At 33.1% G+C, this 17,289-nt stretch overlaps 1 protein-coding gene across 3 annotated transcripts in view; it reads right to left on the bottom strand.

The window, feature by feature from the left end:
* LOC129905186 (zinc finger-containing ubiquitin peptidase 1-like) overlaps positions 1–17,289 on the bottom strand; it is a 126,652-nt gene that overhangs the window by 24,312 nt on the left and 85,051 nt on the right. The window lies entirely within an intron of this gene.

Here is a 17,289-nt window from a genome sequence, read left to right as displayed (position 1 = left end):
ATAGACTATAAAAATAAATTGATAAAAACAAAAGACAAAATCATAGAATTGCATTTTAATAATAAAGTCCCTACATCAGTTAAACTTACCGAAATAGATGTACCTGTTAAACAAGAAAAAGGACTGGGATATATAAATGAAACCATATTAGGAGATAACTTAATAATAAAAGAAGGAATTTATAATATAGACAATTATGTCATGATTGCAAATGCAGAGGTAATTGGAAATAACACAGATTTGATCCCTTTTGAAGATAAAATGGACATTGAAAGTGTGGATTCCAAAAATTTCAAAATTATAGACGAAGATTCAGAAAATTTATCTTTCTTAAAGCAAATAAGAATAAGTCACTTAAATAGTGAAGAGAAAAGAGAGATATTAAAATTAACCAAACAATATAATGATATTTTCTATGAAGAAAATACTAAACTATCGTTTACAAATGCTATTAAACATAGAATAAGAACGACAGATAACATTCCTATCCAGAGTAGAACATATCGCTACCCCTATATACATAAAGAAGAAGTTAATAGGCAAATCCAAGAAATGTTGGATAGCAAAATAATTAGGCACAGTAATTCTCCATATTCAGCCCCCATTTGGATCGTCCCTAAGAAGGTTGACGCCAGCGGAAAATCAAAGTGGAGAATGGTGATCGATTACAGAAAACTTAATCAAGTAACTGTAGATGACAAATATCCGATCCCGAATATTGACGAAATTTTAGAAAAACTTGGCAGAAGTCAATACTTCACCACACTCGATCTTGCAAAAGGATTTCATCAGATTGAAATTCACGAAGATGATATTCATAAAACTGCTTTTAGCGTCGAAAATGGCCACTATGAGTTTCTCCGTATGCCATTCGGTTTAAAAACAGCTCCAGCCACGTTTCAGAGGCTGATGAATGAAGCGTTAGGTGATTATATAAATAAAATCTGTCTCGTGTATATGGATGATGTAATTGTGTTCTCTACTTCATTACAAGAACACATTGATTCATTAAAGAAAATATTCAAACGCCTAAGAGAAGTAAATTTAAAAGTACAAATGGACAAATCGGAATTTCTTAAGAAAGAAACCGAATTTCTTGGCCATGTTGTTACCCCTGAAGGCATAAAACCCAATCCAAAAAAGATTGAGTGCATAAAGAAATATCCCATACCAAAAACCGCTAAAGAAATTAAACAATTTCTAGGTTTAACCGGTTACTACCGGAAATTTATTAAAGATTATTCTAAGATTGCTAAACCTATGACATTATATTTAAAAAATGATGCTAAGATAAATATTTTAAATCCAGAATACATTAAGGCCTTTGAAACACTTAAAACTCTCATTACTAACGATCCAATTTTAGTTTATCCGGATTTTTCCAAACCCTTTACTTTGACCACTGATGCTAGCAATTTTGCTATAGGCGCTGTCCTATCGCAAGACGACCGTCCCGTTTCATTTGGTAGTCGTACTTTAAACGAACACGAGATAAATTATAGTACGATAGAAAAAGAATTGTTAGCTATCGTATGGGCCACTAAGTATTATAGACCTTACTTATTTGGTAGAAAATTTATAATCGAAACCGACCATAAACCTCTAACATGGCTCTTCTCAATAAAAGAACCCAATTCAAAACTTGTAAGATGGAGATTGAGACTATCCGAATTCGATTTCAAAATAATATATAAAAAGGGAACTCTAAACAGTAATGCTGATGCACTTTCCCGTATACCCGTAAATACAGAAGTAAATCTTATAAGTAATAATGACTGCATTCCTATAACTAAATCAGGTATTAATATTTTTAAAAATCAAGTAATAATAGTAAAATCTCAATCAGGAGCAACTCGAATTAAACATTTAAAAGTATTTGATAAGAATCGATGTACGATACATTTAAAAAACTTAGATGAACAATATGCCATAATATTGTTAAAAAATCATTTTAAACCTAATGGTTTAAATGCAATTCTCATTGAAGATGATCAATTTTATAATATCTTTGAAAAAGCTTTTCAAGATAACTTTTCAAACAATGATAAATTTAAAATTATTCGGTGTTTTCAACTGTTAGAAGATGTAACAGATGAAAATAAACTAGCAGAAATAATAGAGAAAGAACATTTAAGAAATAATCATAGAGGTATAACAGAAGTATACAAAGAAATAAAATTAAGTTATTTCAACCCAAAACTGCTTAAAAGAATAACACAATATATAAACAACTGCGATGTGTGTAATATTGAAAAATACGTAAGAAACCCTCCTAAGCCGTTATTTAAAATTACGGAAACTCCAAAATATTAAACCGCATTTCAAAACCAAGAGAGCACTCGTAAATATTTTAGGCACAGGACTAAAATATATTGCAGGCACGATGGACCAAGAAGATGAGGTCCAAATTAAAGAGAAACTTAATCAATTAAATTCCGAAAATAAGAAACTTATTAATGAAAATAATAAACAAGTTATCATAAATAAGTTGTTGACAGAACAAATTACTAATGTTACGAACCACATTAATAAACAACAAAAATCAATAGAAACTTACCTAAACACATACAACCAAAAACTAATAGGAACAATACAAACAATCGAAACCGAACTTGAAATAATGCAATACTTATATCAGATAAACAACAACATTTTACTCCTCAGAAACCACATTGACGACATAGAGCAAATTTTATTTTCAAGTAAACTAGGAATCTTAACTAGAAACATTTTGAGTCCAGAAGAACTAGCTTTAGTTCCGGACATAGAAAACTTAGCAGAAATCAAGCTAACCGTTGCAACATATCAAGACCAAATTATTATCATATTACTACTTCCACAAATATCTGATCATAGATTTTCTCAAATAGCTATAGAACCACTTTCGGATAAAGAGAACATGGCGGTTATGTTCAAATTTAAAAACGTTCTGTTAGATGAAGATAATAATATTTTTGAATTTCCTGTAAAAGACAATATAAAAAGAAATCTCGTCGAAATTTCGGATGAATATTGTATTCATCAAATATTTAAACCTAGAAAAACAATTGAAACATGTAATAAAATGAAATCAAACACATCAGAAATTAAAGAAATAACAACAGGTATAATACTGTTAAAAAATATAAAAGAAACACAAATTATTCAAAACTGTAATAAACAAAATATAATACTGAAAGGAAATTATTTAATAAAATTTCAAAATTGTAAATTGAACATTAAAAATGTAACTTATCAAAACTTTATTAAATCTATTCATGACAAATTTGTTTTGCCAAATTTCTTCATTAAAGTTAGTAAAAATAAAACTATACCTCAATTAAATATTGAAGAACTATATCTCAAACATATTCAAAATAGAGAAATAATACAAGAAATAAAAAAAAATAATGTAACTTTTAACATTACATCATTAGCTTCAAATATTTTCATGATATTGTTTTTTTGTATTGTAATTAGTCTTTTAATAAAACACAAAATGCAAAATAAATCAAAAGTAAAAATTTCGTCGGAGCCTCAATCTGACGGTGGGGGTGTTACACATGCCTCCAATAAAAATATCATTTAATAAACAAGTTCATTGCACTTTGCAACGAACTACATATTAATGTTACAAATATCAATTATTCCTAGAATTTTGCATTTTATTTTCCATTCACAAAATTTATAATAATTATTCTAAGAAATATTTTATTTCAACATGTGAATGCAATCTTGCACATTGTTAATGCAAGCTTGCATATCACACGTTGAAAACCGAAGTATAACGAACAATAAAATTAAATACAAATGTTAGTCTTAAGATAGATTCCGAATTGAACAAATAAAAATTATTTTTTTAAATTTCAATTTTGATAAAATTATTACTACTAGTCTCATTAATGTACGCTTATGGCCCAGGTCCCATATATTTTTGCCCCATCTCCTTTATGATAGTCTTTAATAGACTCAATACCAAAAAAATCCGCGCTTTTGTTTCAAATAAAGGGTTCCCAACAAAATATTAATAAAATATGAACCTAAAAAACCAAAAACATAAACAAAAACAAAAATATGAATAAATCATTATACTTTATTGTTTTTTACACATTTGCATTTTTTTTGCTCGGCTAAAAACGCATATTTAGGCAGACTTTTGACCAAATAATTGTCTTGAAGTAAGATATTCCACAAAACGACTCTGTTTCGTGAAAATAAAACATTTTCAATATTGTGTGCCAATTTTGGTAGCATGACGATGTAAAATGACTTAGTTAACATGTAAAACTCTTTTCACCTTTTTCGTTTGCATTTTTTTTGCTCGCTACTGTATATCGAAAATATTGTTTTTTTTTTTTTGCTATTTTCATCAAATGGTCGATGTTATCGAAAGCAAAAATTTAAAGCATGTGTAAATTGTGTGCTCCTTTACATAATAATCCGGTCAAATTAGACTAAAATAAGGGGGTGAGGTTACATTAATTCCCAGCAAGCTAAAAATCTAAAAATCTAAAAAGTCCTCATCGATCCGAGGCCTGGAAAAAAATTTACGGGGGGTCAATGGTCAAAAAAATGGTTTTTCACGATTTTCAGCAAAACGTTAAGTCTTATCAAAAAAATTTCAATGCAAGAATTGTAGACCAGATTATTATATATATGAAACTTTTTTCCTAAGACCCACCGTTTCTGAGGTATAACGATTCAAAAAGTTGAAGTTGAGATGTAATCGTCATAATCAGGCCTATTCTGAAAAAAAAACTCCTAACTTAAAAGTTCCTGAAATTTCATTATTTTTTTAGCTTGAATTTCGTTCCTCAATGGTTAAGGGGAAAGCAAAAAAAAAGTGGAAATTTCCGCCATTTTTCCGATTGGGGCCCTTCTCCCGAAACCATTTCCCTGGTATTTTTTGTTTAGAATATGTCCGAATATAATACAGGGTGTCCGATAGAGAATGGACAACCCTAGAACGGCTGATAGCTACACTTTCAGTTAGGAGTTTTTTTTCAGAATAGACCTGATTATGACGATTACAACTCAACTTCAACTTTTTGAATCGTTATACCTCAGAAACGGTGGGTCTTAGGAAAAAAAGTGTCATAACACTTTTTATATATAATAATTCTTCTTTTTATATATACAATTCTTGCATTGAAATTTTTTTGATAAGACTTACCGTTTTGCTGAAAATCGTGAAAAAACAGTTTTTTTGACCTTTGACCCCCCGTAAATTTTTTTCCAGGCCTCGGATCGATGAGGACTTTTTAGATTCAATTTATGATGGTGTTTCCAACAATCCTACCAATTTTCAGCTTGCTGGGAATTAATGTAACCTCGGATGTCTAAATTGACCGGACTATAATATACATACATAATTCATTCTTCATTCCTCAGATCTATAATTAAAAAACAAATATTTCTTATAATTTGGACAAAAATTACGGTTTTTCATACGTAACTCTACTTCAACGCGGTGTTTGAAAAACATTATATTTATTTGTTCCTTTGAAAAAGACTTAAGAAGTCTTTTTTTCGTTTTTCAGAGAGAGGACTATATCGGAAAAACCTCGTAACCTGTTTTTTATTCTTAAAAGGTTATGGCCTTGTTAAAAAAGCTTTTTTAAATGTTTTCACTTGAAGACGAGTAAGAGGTTACTACCTTTATTCATGTTAACTTTTGACAGTAAACAAAGTGTCGAGGAGATTTATAAAGTAAGATCAATCTTGGGCATAGCTGTTAAAATTGAACCACTCCGAAAATCTAAAGTTGTTCCGCAGTGCAAACGTTGCCAAGCTTTTGGTCATACCCAGAAATACTGCAACCGCGAGTTTGCTTGTGTAAAGTGCGAAGGAAAACATGCAACTAAAAATTGTCCGATGAGCAAAGATCAGAAAGCAAAATGTGTGAACTGCCAGGGTAATCACCCGGCAAGCTATAGAGGCTGCCCAGTTGCCAAAAAATTCCAAGAGTTCAGAAGCAAAAATACATCTGCTAGAGACAAACCCAGAATCACAGTAAATACCGATTTAACTGCTGAAAACAATACTAAGAATGAACCGCCTAAAAAAGCTGTTCAAAGTAAAAGCGATGGAAATAAAGCCTATTCTCAGATTCTAAAAAATGTGCGGAAGAATGAAGAGACTTCCATAAAAGAAATGCTACACCTCATTCTTCAAAGAATTGATAAACAGGATTTGAATATCAAACAGTTAAGCGAAAAAGTCGCTCTTAAAAAACAATGATGGACAGAACACTTAAAATCGCTACATGGAATGCAAACGGTCTTTTACAACACTTATCCGAATTACAAATCTTTTTAGATCTAGAACATATAGATATTTGCTTGGTGTCCGAAACTCACTTCTCCAATGGGCAAAGTCTAGATAATGTAATAGAAAACTATTCATGTTACCACGCTCCACATCCAGCTGACAAGGCAAGAGGTGGATCGGCGATTCTTATAAAAGAAAGCTTAAAACATTATGAAGAAACCAAGCTTACTAATGAAAATATGCAAGTAACAACTATTAGTATCGGTATGAAAAAGAAAGAGTTTAAGATAGCAGCTATATACTGCCCACCAAGGCGCTCCCCGACAGAAGATGACTATACAGATCTATTAAATCTTCTTGGGCATAACTTTCTTGTTGGTGGAGACTTCAATGCGAAACACACTCATTGGGGTTCAAGACTTATATCAACAAAAGGCAAAAGACTTTTCCAAGCAGGCCGTAAATACAATTGCGAATTCTATTCCTCCAGGTCGCCTACTTACTGGCCTTCCGATACTAACAAAATACCAGACCTTATTGACTTTTTTGTAGCTAAAGGAATCAAACGAAATCACATTAGTGTCGAAGGTAATTATGACTTGTCATCAGATCATACTCCAGTGATTCTAACACTAAGTGAATCGGAAGTAATAGAAAAAAGTAATCCAAAGCTTGTAAATAAGAAAACAAACTGGAGTGATTTTAGAGAAAGGCTTTTAAGTTTTATAAATTTAAGATCTCCCATGGATACAATCGAGCAAATTGACCATGAAGTGGAACAATTTATTGCTGATGTGCAACAGGCCGCTGAAGAAAGTACTCCAACATTTTCTAATAGAAGACAAAATGAAATAAAATATCCTTTAGAGATAAGAGAGTTGATAATAGAGAAAAGAAGAGCTCGAAGAAAATGGCAAAATACTAGATTTCCAGATGATAAAACAACGTTTAACCGTATAAGCAACAATCTTAAAAAACAAATTTATAAATTCAAAAACGATTCACTCAGTACATTCCTAAAGAATTTAACGACTGATGCTTCAACCGATTTTTCGCTATGGAAAGCAGCCAAGCGCCTGAAAAGACCGCAGTTACTAAACTCTCCCTTGAAATCTCAAGATGGGAAATGGATCTTTAACCCAAAAGAAAAAGCTAACCTTTTCGCGGAGCATCTTGCGAATGTTTTTAAGCCATACCCAGCAAACGCGGCTGAAAATAGCTTACAGCTTGTTGATAAGATAGATGAAAGTGAAATACCAATTGTAAGATTAAAAGAAATAAAAAGTATGTGTTTACATCAACTATCAAATAAAAAATCACCAGGTTACGATCTTATTACTGCTCAGGTTATGAAAGAAATGCCATTGAAAGCCTTCATAAAACTCCAATATATAATAAATGCATGCCTTAAGAAACGGTATGTCCCACACCATTGGAAAATTGCTGAAGTTATTGTCATACCCAAGCAAGGTAAGCCACCTACAGAAGTGACGTCTTACAGACCAATATCGCTTATACCAATTATGGCAAAAGTTTTTGAAAAACTGCTTCTGAAGAGACTTAGCAAAATTATAGAAGAAAGAAGGTTAATCCCAAATCATCAGTTTGGCTTTAGAAATAAACATTCCACGATAGACCAAGTTCATAGAATAACGGATGTAATAGAAAAAGCATTAGAAGAAAAACAAGTCTGTTCAGCTATTTTCTTAGATGTTGCTCAAGCCTTTGACAAGGTTTGGCATGAGGGACTTGAGTACAAACTGCAAAGGGATCTTCCCAGACAGTACTATGAAATATTAAAATCGTACATCTCAGACCGATTGTTTAGAGTAAGGTACGATCAAGAATATTCGGAATTGAAGAAAATAGAAGCCGGTGTACCACAAGGAAGTGTCCTAGGTCCTACCCTGTATTTACTATACACAAGGGATATCCCAGTTGGGAATCACACCATAATGGCTACTTTTGCAGATGATACCGCAATTTTGGTACCCGACAAATGTGTCTCTAGGGGAGCAGTAAAGCTGCAATATGCCGTCGACACAGTCAGAGATTGGACCGAAAAATGGCGTATCAAGCTCAATGAAACAAAATCTTCACATATAAACTTTACAAATAAAAAGATAAACAATATTCCAATATTCATTAATAATCAAGCTGTACCTTACGCCAATACGGCCAAATACCTTGGAATGACTTTGGATGCAAAGCTAAAGTGGAAAGAGCACATCAAAAAGAAAAGAGAAGAACTAAACTTGAAATATAGAAAAATGTACTGGTTACTTGGTAACAACTCTGATTTATCAACCCAAAACAAAATAATGCTGTATAATCAAGTACTAAAGCCTGTTTGGACCTATGGTATCCAATTATGGGGCTGTACAAAGAAAACAAATATCGAAATCATCCAAAAATTCCAAAACAAAGTCCTTCGTGGAATAGTTAATGCACCTTGGTACATAAGAAATAGCGATCTACATCGTGACTTACAAATAGAAACGGTTACAGAAGTTGTTAAAAAATACGCTGTATCGCATAATCAGAGACTGCAAAGTCATACCAATTCTGAAATGGTGTCCGTCTTGAATACAAGAAACCATGTTCGAAGATTAAGAAGAACCAAGCCTCATGAGCTTATGGTCTAAAAAGACATGGGAAAGTATTAAAAGTTTAAACTTCCCCCAAAGTGATTTTACAAAGTTAAGAAAGAAAAATCTGATGTCGATCTCTCAAGATTGGTCCTGATAAAGAGGTGGTTTTAGTGGTTAAGAGTCCCACACTACTTGGTGTCGAATACTGCCAAGTGTCTTTTGAAGATTTCCTCCCGTCAAAAAAAAAAAAAAAAAAAAAAAACTTGAAATTTGGAACAAATCCTTAAAACATTGTAACAGAAAAACTTTGGGGATTATGGAAATATTAAAACTTAGGTATTTGTCACGCATTTAAAGTTACTAGTCGATTTTTTACCAAAAAAAAAGGAAATTTAATTCCTTTTAGGTTTTGCTCTGGGCGCGTACAGAGATTCACTGTAGATACACCATTTTGTATTTTTTATAAAAAAATTTGTCATCATACAGGGTGTCCCGGAATGAGATAAGAAGATTTTGAGGGATGATTCTTGGGTAAATTCTAAGAAAAAAATTGTTCTACAGTAACTCTCTATCTGCAAAGTTGATACCCTTAAGTTGATTTAAGAAAATGCTTACTTTGGTATGCCTTTATTTTTTTTTTTTTTTTTTTTTTTTTTTATAATGAGCGCGCACTAAAGGGGTTTTGGGTACCCTTAATATGTATATATACACAGTACGAGCTTTAGGAAAAGAGGAAGGGATGTAAAAGGAGATACCGATGCACATTGGTTTTAAAGTTCTGAACATTAAAATGGGAGGGAAAAACAGAGGCGGGTAATGCATTCCACATTCTAGTAGTACGACTAAAGAAAGAATCTCTGTATTTGACGGTACGTCCGAAGTTGGGCTCAAGTGTAAACTGATGGGCATTCCTTGAAGTACGAGTATTACGGTTGAATTGTTTAAGGGGAGGAATGCAGCTAGCTATTTCATTAGAACATTTTTTAAAAAAGTACCTATAAAATAAGGACAGGCATGATACATTCCGGCGGTGCTCAAGAGGTGGGATTGTATCAGTAATGGACCTATCACCTATCATTTTAAAAGCTCTGTTTTGAATTCTATCCAAATAACTCAAGTGGGTCTTAGGAGCACCTGCCCAGATATGGGAATTATACTCGAGCTTTGGACGAATATATGCTTTATAGATTATAGCCAGATCAGAAGGGGTGAAATATTTCTTACATCTTCGGAGGAAACCTAAGCATTTCGCAGAGTTTTTGGCTACATCGAATATGTGCTCATTCCACAAAAGGTGGTTTGTAATGGACATACCTAGAATCGAAAGCTGATCAGTTTCCTCGATGCAAGTACCACTCATGGATAGTGGCAAAGGGGGAAGGTTTCGTTTTAATGATAGTAAGCAGCATTGTGTTTTAGAAGCATTAAATTCTACGCGGTTTCTTATTCCCCATTGGACAATGCATTCGAGATCAGAATTTAATGAGCTTATCATATTTTGCCGTTGGAGTTCCACATCCGAAGGACATGGGTGTGAATCTTCAAACGAATATGAAAAGCTGAGGGTACTATCATCTGCGAAACAATTTAATGGATTAGAAGTTTCAGAGAGCAAATCATTAATGAAAATGAGAAAGAGAGTCGGAGACAAAACGGAGCCCTGGGGCACACCAGCGTTTATATTATGGGTTTCAGACTTGAATCCGTCCAAAACGACTTGAATTGAACGGTTCGAAAGGTAATTTCTAATCCAACGAAGAAGAGATTCATCAATACCGAATGCAAGCATTTTCGATAAGAGAGCTTGATGCCAAACTCTATCAAATGCCTTTGAAATATCAAGCGCAACAATCTTACTTTCTCCAAAACGATGTAAAGATTTGTTCCACTGATCGGTGAGATAAACCATCAAATCACCAGTGGATCTATTGCTACGAAAGCCATACTGCCGGTCATTAAGAAGCTTCCGTTCTTCAAGATATTTCTTAAGCTGGAAATTAATCAGCGTTTCCATGACCTTGGAAAGAAGGGACGTAAGTGCAATCGGACGATAGTTAGAGGGTGAAGAAGATTCGCCTTTTTTAGGGACAGGCTGGACAAATGCTGTTCTCCATCCACTCGGAAAGAGACCTGTAGAGTAGGACAGATGGAAAAGCTTACGCAGTGGTTTTGCCAGCGTAGAAGAACACCTCTTCAGAACTATGGGAGGGATACTATCCGGGCCAGCGGATTTGTGTATGTCAAGGTCTTTAAGAACTCTTGCCACTGCACGAGTACGAAAAAAGATAGGTCCCATAAAACTATTCACTCGCTCAAGTGAAGGGGGAGTCATGACACTCTCTGTTAACGTTGAATTGGCAGCGAACTGCCTGACGAGAAGGTTGGCTTTCTCAAGAGAACTAACAAAAGGAGTGTCATTGTAAACGAGCGTTGGAACCGAAGATGTTGTAGAGTTTCGAATATTTTTCACAAATGACCAAAAATTTTTACTACCTGTGGGACACTGTAGTATTTTTTGTCTTAATTTTTGCTCATGCAAAAATTTGATTCGTCGAATATGGGCGTTGCTGGCCTTTCTAGCTTGTTTAAATCTTATCCGATTTTCCTCAGTGGGGTTGGCTTTATAATAACGGAACTTTACCTCTTTTTCCCTGATAACCTCTTTACAGCTCGAATCAAACCACGAATTCTCTTTTGGTTTGATTGTTTTAGCCCTATTCGGGATAAAATTTCTCATTCCGGAGAGAATTAAGTTTGTGATCATATCTGTACTGGAATCAACGTCACTATCGAGGAAACATAGCGACCAGTTAAAGTTTTTGAAAAAAGCGTTGAGACCCTCCCAGTTGGCTTTCTCATATTGCCAAACAGTTCTCTTAGGAGTTTTTTCTTTAACTGGATTTTTTTGACAAGAGAAATTCGCAGATATGACACAGTGATCTGATGTGCCTAGAGGCGATAATACATTTACAGTGTATTTATCAGGGTCAGAGGTAAGAAACAAGTCTAGAGTATTTTCAGCCCGACCAGCAACGTCCGAAATTCGAGTCGGCTCGTTAACTAGTTGAGTTAAGTGGTTTAACTCAGCAAAAATCTCAACATACCTTCCTTCGGGTGTTGTCTGGCCAGAATAGCGAAGCCACGAAGAATTGTGTACATTGAAATCGCCCGTAATGACGATTTCAGTGTGAGGATACAGGGAAACAATCCTTTGGATGGAGTCGGACAGAGCATCAAATTCGTTAGAGGTTGAATTACTGTCCAGGTTGGGGCTTCGATAAATGAAACATGTATGAATGATGCGCTTATTAACCGTGAATTTTAACCACATGAAATTGAAATTTGTGTTTACACACAGGCCGTATTGTGGTTGAAGTTGATAAGCTACATCATTTCTAATATAAATGGCGAGACCGTGGTGAGAAAAGAATAATGGCACCAAGCAATACCCATTTAGATTAAATTCAGAACAATCTGAATTTTCACTTATTTGAGTCTCACCTTATGCCAAAACAGCTGGCCTGTTTTGTACAGTGTAAATGTACACATCGCAGAAGTTCGATCTAAGCCCACGAATGTTGGCATAATCGACCCTGAAATTACCTACCATTTAAATATACTAAAACTTTAAAAAACCTTATCCGACAATTACCTATATTGAATGCCTTACATAAATTCCAATTTGAGCTTCAACAAAACAAATTATCACTAGTGTTATGCCTTAGTGACAATTTGTATCGATCCGCCCCTGGTTATTTATTAATACATACAATAATCTGTCTGGAGTCGAACTGATAACGATTGCGGCATTATGAGAAGAAGCTCCACTCACAATACCACAATCATTAAGCTAATTCGACTGCGAGAATGATGGGGGGAAGGAAAAGAAGGAAGAACTCGTTATGCACATGCACTGAAGACTATTATTTAGAAGCGCGAGACTTTTTTTTTTGTTATTTGGCGATGCTACGGTTGTTGTTGTTATTGTATTTGTATTTTTTTTGGTATTATATAATTTGGTTAGGGACAGTGAACTATTGTTTGTTGTTTTTTTTTTTTTTTCTTATTGCGGGAGAGGTACTGAGATGTTGTTGTTGTTTGTTATTGCACTTTTTATGTATTTATTTTATATGCACGCCGCGAGGTTATTTTTTTTTTGTTTAATTTGTGGGTTTTATGTATTTATATTTTTTTATTCAATGGGCTATTGCTTTTTTTTTTTTTTTTTTTTTTAATAATTTATTTATTGTAACAAAGATAAAAACACAAATGATAAAAACTATGTAAAAAATTAAAAACAAAACGAGAACACTCTTTTCCGACGGGACGAGACTTTCACACGTGCGTTGCCGATGGGAGGCAAATCGGCATCGAAATTATTCATGTTAATGTTAATAACTCCGTTAATACTTATGATAAAAACTTCATTGATGTCTTGATTTTTACTATTCTTTGTACCTGCATTTAAAAAATGTTAATATCCTTTTTTATTGCTCAGATATTAATTTTTAAATGGAATTATTTTTTCTTACCCATGATAATTTTTGACTTTGGGGCCGATTTCCTTCGATAAATGTGTTATCAACATTAGACTGATTCAAAACAAATTTTTTTTTTGTATCACCGAAATTATTGTTGGAAATGACGAAAAAAAATACTGTAAAAGTTTCAGCCCTTAATATTAACATTAAGTACCGCCGCATAGCAAATTTCTATTTCCCATGTGATTTACATGGGAAAGATTGTGTTTTTGAGTTTGGAATTTTATAACTTTTTAATGATTCATCAAAAAGGCTAGATTTAATCATTTTCTTGTATAAAATTGAACGCTCTACAAAATTGCATTTACAAAATTTAAAAAAAAACCGACGCGAAAAAATAATTAAAATAATTTTTAGTTGAAAAAGAATAATTCGAATTTAATGAAGAAATCTAATATGATAGTATAAGGGGTTTGAGAGTTACAGTGGCCGGCTAAAAATAGCAGCGATTTGAAATATATTTTAAATTAAGCATTGAACATTAAACGAGCTTTAATATAGAAATTTTTTCAAATAAAACTCCTTAAGTTTCATTAAAATGACCGTTATTTTGAATTACCACTTCGCAACGACCTTTCATTAAGTCGTAAAGTCCCTGAGATCTTTGCGGTGTTATAGATCACCAAACCTGCTCTGCAACGGTTAATAACTCCCGTTATTTTAAGTTTTGGCTTTAGACACATCTCCTTTTATATCCCCCCAAAGTTTCTGGAACGGATTGAGGTCTGAAAGACTGAGCAGGTCACTTTATGACCCCAATTTTAGTATCTTGAAACCATTGCCTGGCTGCTCTGCTGATGTGTTTTGGGTTATTATCCTCTGTCCTCCATTTAAGCCTTATTTGGTGTCGAAGTAATAGCAGCATAATGTTTTGCAAACTATTCAGGTGCCAGAGCTGGTTAATTACAGTTTTGATTTAAGTCCATAGTAGCAGAAGTATCCCCAAAACATAATATTAAACCCTCTAGATAGATAGATAGATTTTTTAGATTTTTATTCATTTCAAAAGGAGTTTAACAATATTTGTGTTACCCACGAAGCTTAATGCTTATCTGTGGGTTATTCAATTATTAAGATATTTGAATTGAATTGGATTAATAATAATAATCAAAGATACATAAATACTTCAATTAAAATTTTTGTTGAACGATAGTTACAAGAGAAAAAAAAAGAAAAATTAATAATTGCAATTTAATAGTTTTTTTTTATAGTAGAATAAAGTTATTCAAAAAAAAAAATTTATATTAGAGTATATTTTCATTAATTTATATTTAATTTAAGAAAAATAATTTTATAAGTTTTTTACGTTATTTAAAGTTACGAATATTTTTAAGGTTTCTTGGAAGCTTGTTCAAAAGTGATGGTATCGAATGACAAAGTTGTTTCCTCCCATAATTATTATATACTGCCGGGATTTCCAGTAGGCCTTGGGCTTGTCTTCCCGTGTTGATGTTGTGTAAGATAGGTTGTTGAAATCGTTTGTCATCATAATATTTTATAACCGCTGTCATCTTGTAAATGTCGTGTACGCTAAAAACCTTGAAAGAAATGTGGTTTTTGTTAATTATTTTACCTACTCTTGTCTGCAAGCTATCTTAAACGGGATTCAACAAGTGAATAGTAAACTTGCTTCTGCACCTCTTTTGTTGAATATCTTTCCAGGTAAAAAATGGCAAACATAGCCCTTCTTATACTCAATCTCATTGCATTGATATGTTCTCGCCATAAAAAGTGTTCATCAATTGTGATTCCAAGATATTTGGCTGTTTTAACAACTTCGATTGGATCACTCCTTCTGCTAGTTGGACATTTTGGATTCTGAAAGAAGATGTTTATATGCTCCTCTTGATGATTTGGTGCTCGAATATGCATTAACTTTTTTGTAGAGTTTATAACCAATCCAAAGTCATGACACCATCGAGAAACCTTATCAAACTCTTGTTGCATAATAGTTATTGCAGTCTGAAGATTTTTGTGTCTAACCACAATCGCCATGTCATCTGCATAGGCAAACACATTGCTGTTATTGAACGCTTGGAGAAGTGCGTTCGTGAAAAGTATGAAGAGTATAGGACCTAGTTTTGACCCCTGTGGCACGCCAAAATGACTCGGTTTTTCCATACTTCAATAATCGCCAATTTTCACCTTAATTGTTCTCTCTTTAAGATAACTCTCCGTCCACTTCCATAGTTCTCCTCGTATGCCAATATTATATAGGACATCCAATAGTTTTTCGTGACCAATTGTGTCGAATGCCTTGCTGAAGTCCACGAACATTACTAAAACATGATGATTTTTGTTAAGGCTCATATTCACAACATTGCAGAATTCACCAAGAAGCGTTCCTGTGCTTTTCCCTTTTTGAAATCCATATTGATTGCTTTGCACCAAACAGTGCTTTTCAATGAATTTAGTTAAGCGTCTTACTACAATTTCTTCAAGACATTTTTCAATGACGGGCAAAATTGCTATGGGCCTGTAGTTTTCGATCTTACTTTTCTTTCCTCCCTTATAGATCGGGCGGATAATTGATGTCTTCAGAATTTTTGGAACGCATCCTTGAACTAAGCTTTGATTAATAATCGTTTGAATAATTGGTGTAAGGGTGTTTGAATTAATTTTTAAGTCAACTGCTCTTATTCCATCAACTCCTGGTCCTTTATTCGTCTTTAAGTTGGAGAGTATGTTTTTTTATCTCAGTTTCATCCGCTTCTTCGACATATATTGTCTGAGCAAGGTGTTGGATTTGTTGTTCGGAAGTTTTCTGATCACATAGGTGCACAATATTGGCTGTCTGTGTTGAAAAGAAATAAGCAAATTCCTCTGCGGTATCTGCAACGTTCGCTTTATTACAAATATTATTTAAAATGATTTCATCAATCGATGGTTTTTTTCTTCCCAACAAATCGTTTATAATGCCCCATGTTTTTTTATGATCGTGTTTTGCACTCAATAATTTTGTTTTGTAAAATCTTGATTTCATAATTTGTATATTTTTATTGACGATATTTCTGAATTTTTTATAGTCGGACTTGTAATTTTCATTTTGTGGACTATTTTTCCATTTTCTGTAATATTGATCCCTTTTTTTTGCACAAATCAATTGTTTCTGGCGTAATCCACTGTTTGTTTTGTCTTTTCTTAAGTTTTTTTTCGACATTTTCTTTACAAATTTGTTATATAGCTCATCAACATCACTTTCATTTTCATAAATATTTCGCCAATTTGTTTGCTGTATAAGTTGATTAACCATATCTTGATTTATTTTTATTGCATCATCTTTGGTCAAGTGCTTGGTATATCCTCTTGTACCGTTAAAAGTTGCAAAATGATCAGATATGTCCGTTTCTATGACTGCAGATACTATATCGCATTTTGTAATTGTAACGTATATATGATCAATTAAAGTGCTGGTGCCTGCTGTTATGTCAACTCGTGTACTTTGTTTTATTACATTCATAAGACCTTTTGAAGACATTATTTCAAGATATTTTTTAGCATCCGAGTTATTCAGATCTTGAATGTTAATATTTATATCTCCAAGCACTATTAGGTCTTTTTCGGTTTTATTATTTTTGTCAAATTCACTGATAAACTGGCTTTTACTTTGTGATGGTGATCTATAAATTGCATGTTTATGTTTAGTCCCACATTTATCTTCCATTTTTATATGTAAACAATCATAGCTTAAAGTGTGTATAGAAAGCCTTTCATAAGTTATATTCTTTCGTATGAACACCGCAATTCCTCCTTTTCCAGATTGTTTCCTATTCATAAATTCTGCATTAAAACCTTCAATGTTGTCAAAATTGTTTTCTTCCTAATTTATATTTATTTCATTTAAAACTATTATGTTTAAATAATTTAAAATACTTTGAATTTCAATAATAAAAGTATTCCAATTTTTG

This window comes from Episyrphus balteatus, chromosome 1, assembly GCF_945859705.1.
Source record: "Episyrphus balteatus chromosome 1, idEpiBalt1.1, whole genome shotgun sequence".
In the NCBI taxonomy this organism is placed as follows: domain Eukaryota; kingdom Metazoa; phylum Arthropoda; class Insecta; order Diptera; family Syrphidae; genus Episyrphus; species Episyrphus balteatus.
This window is presented reverse-complemented; position numbering and strand designations above follow the sequence as displayed.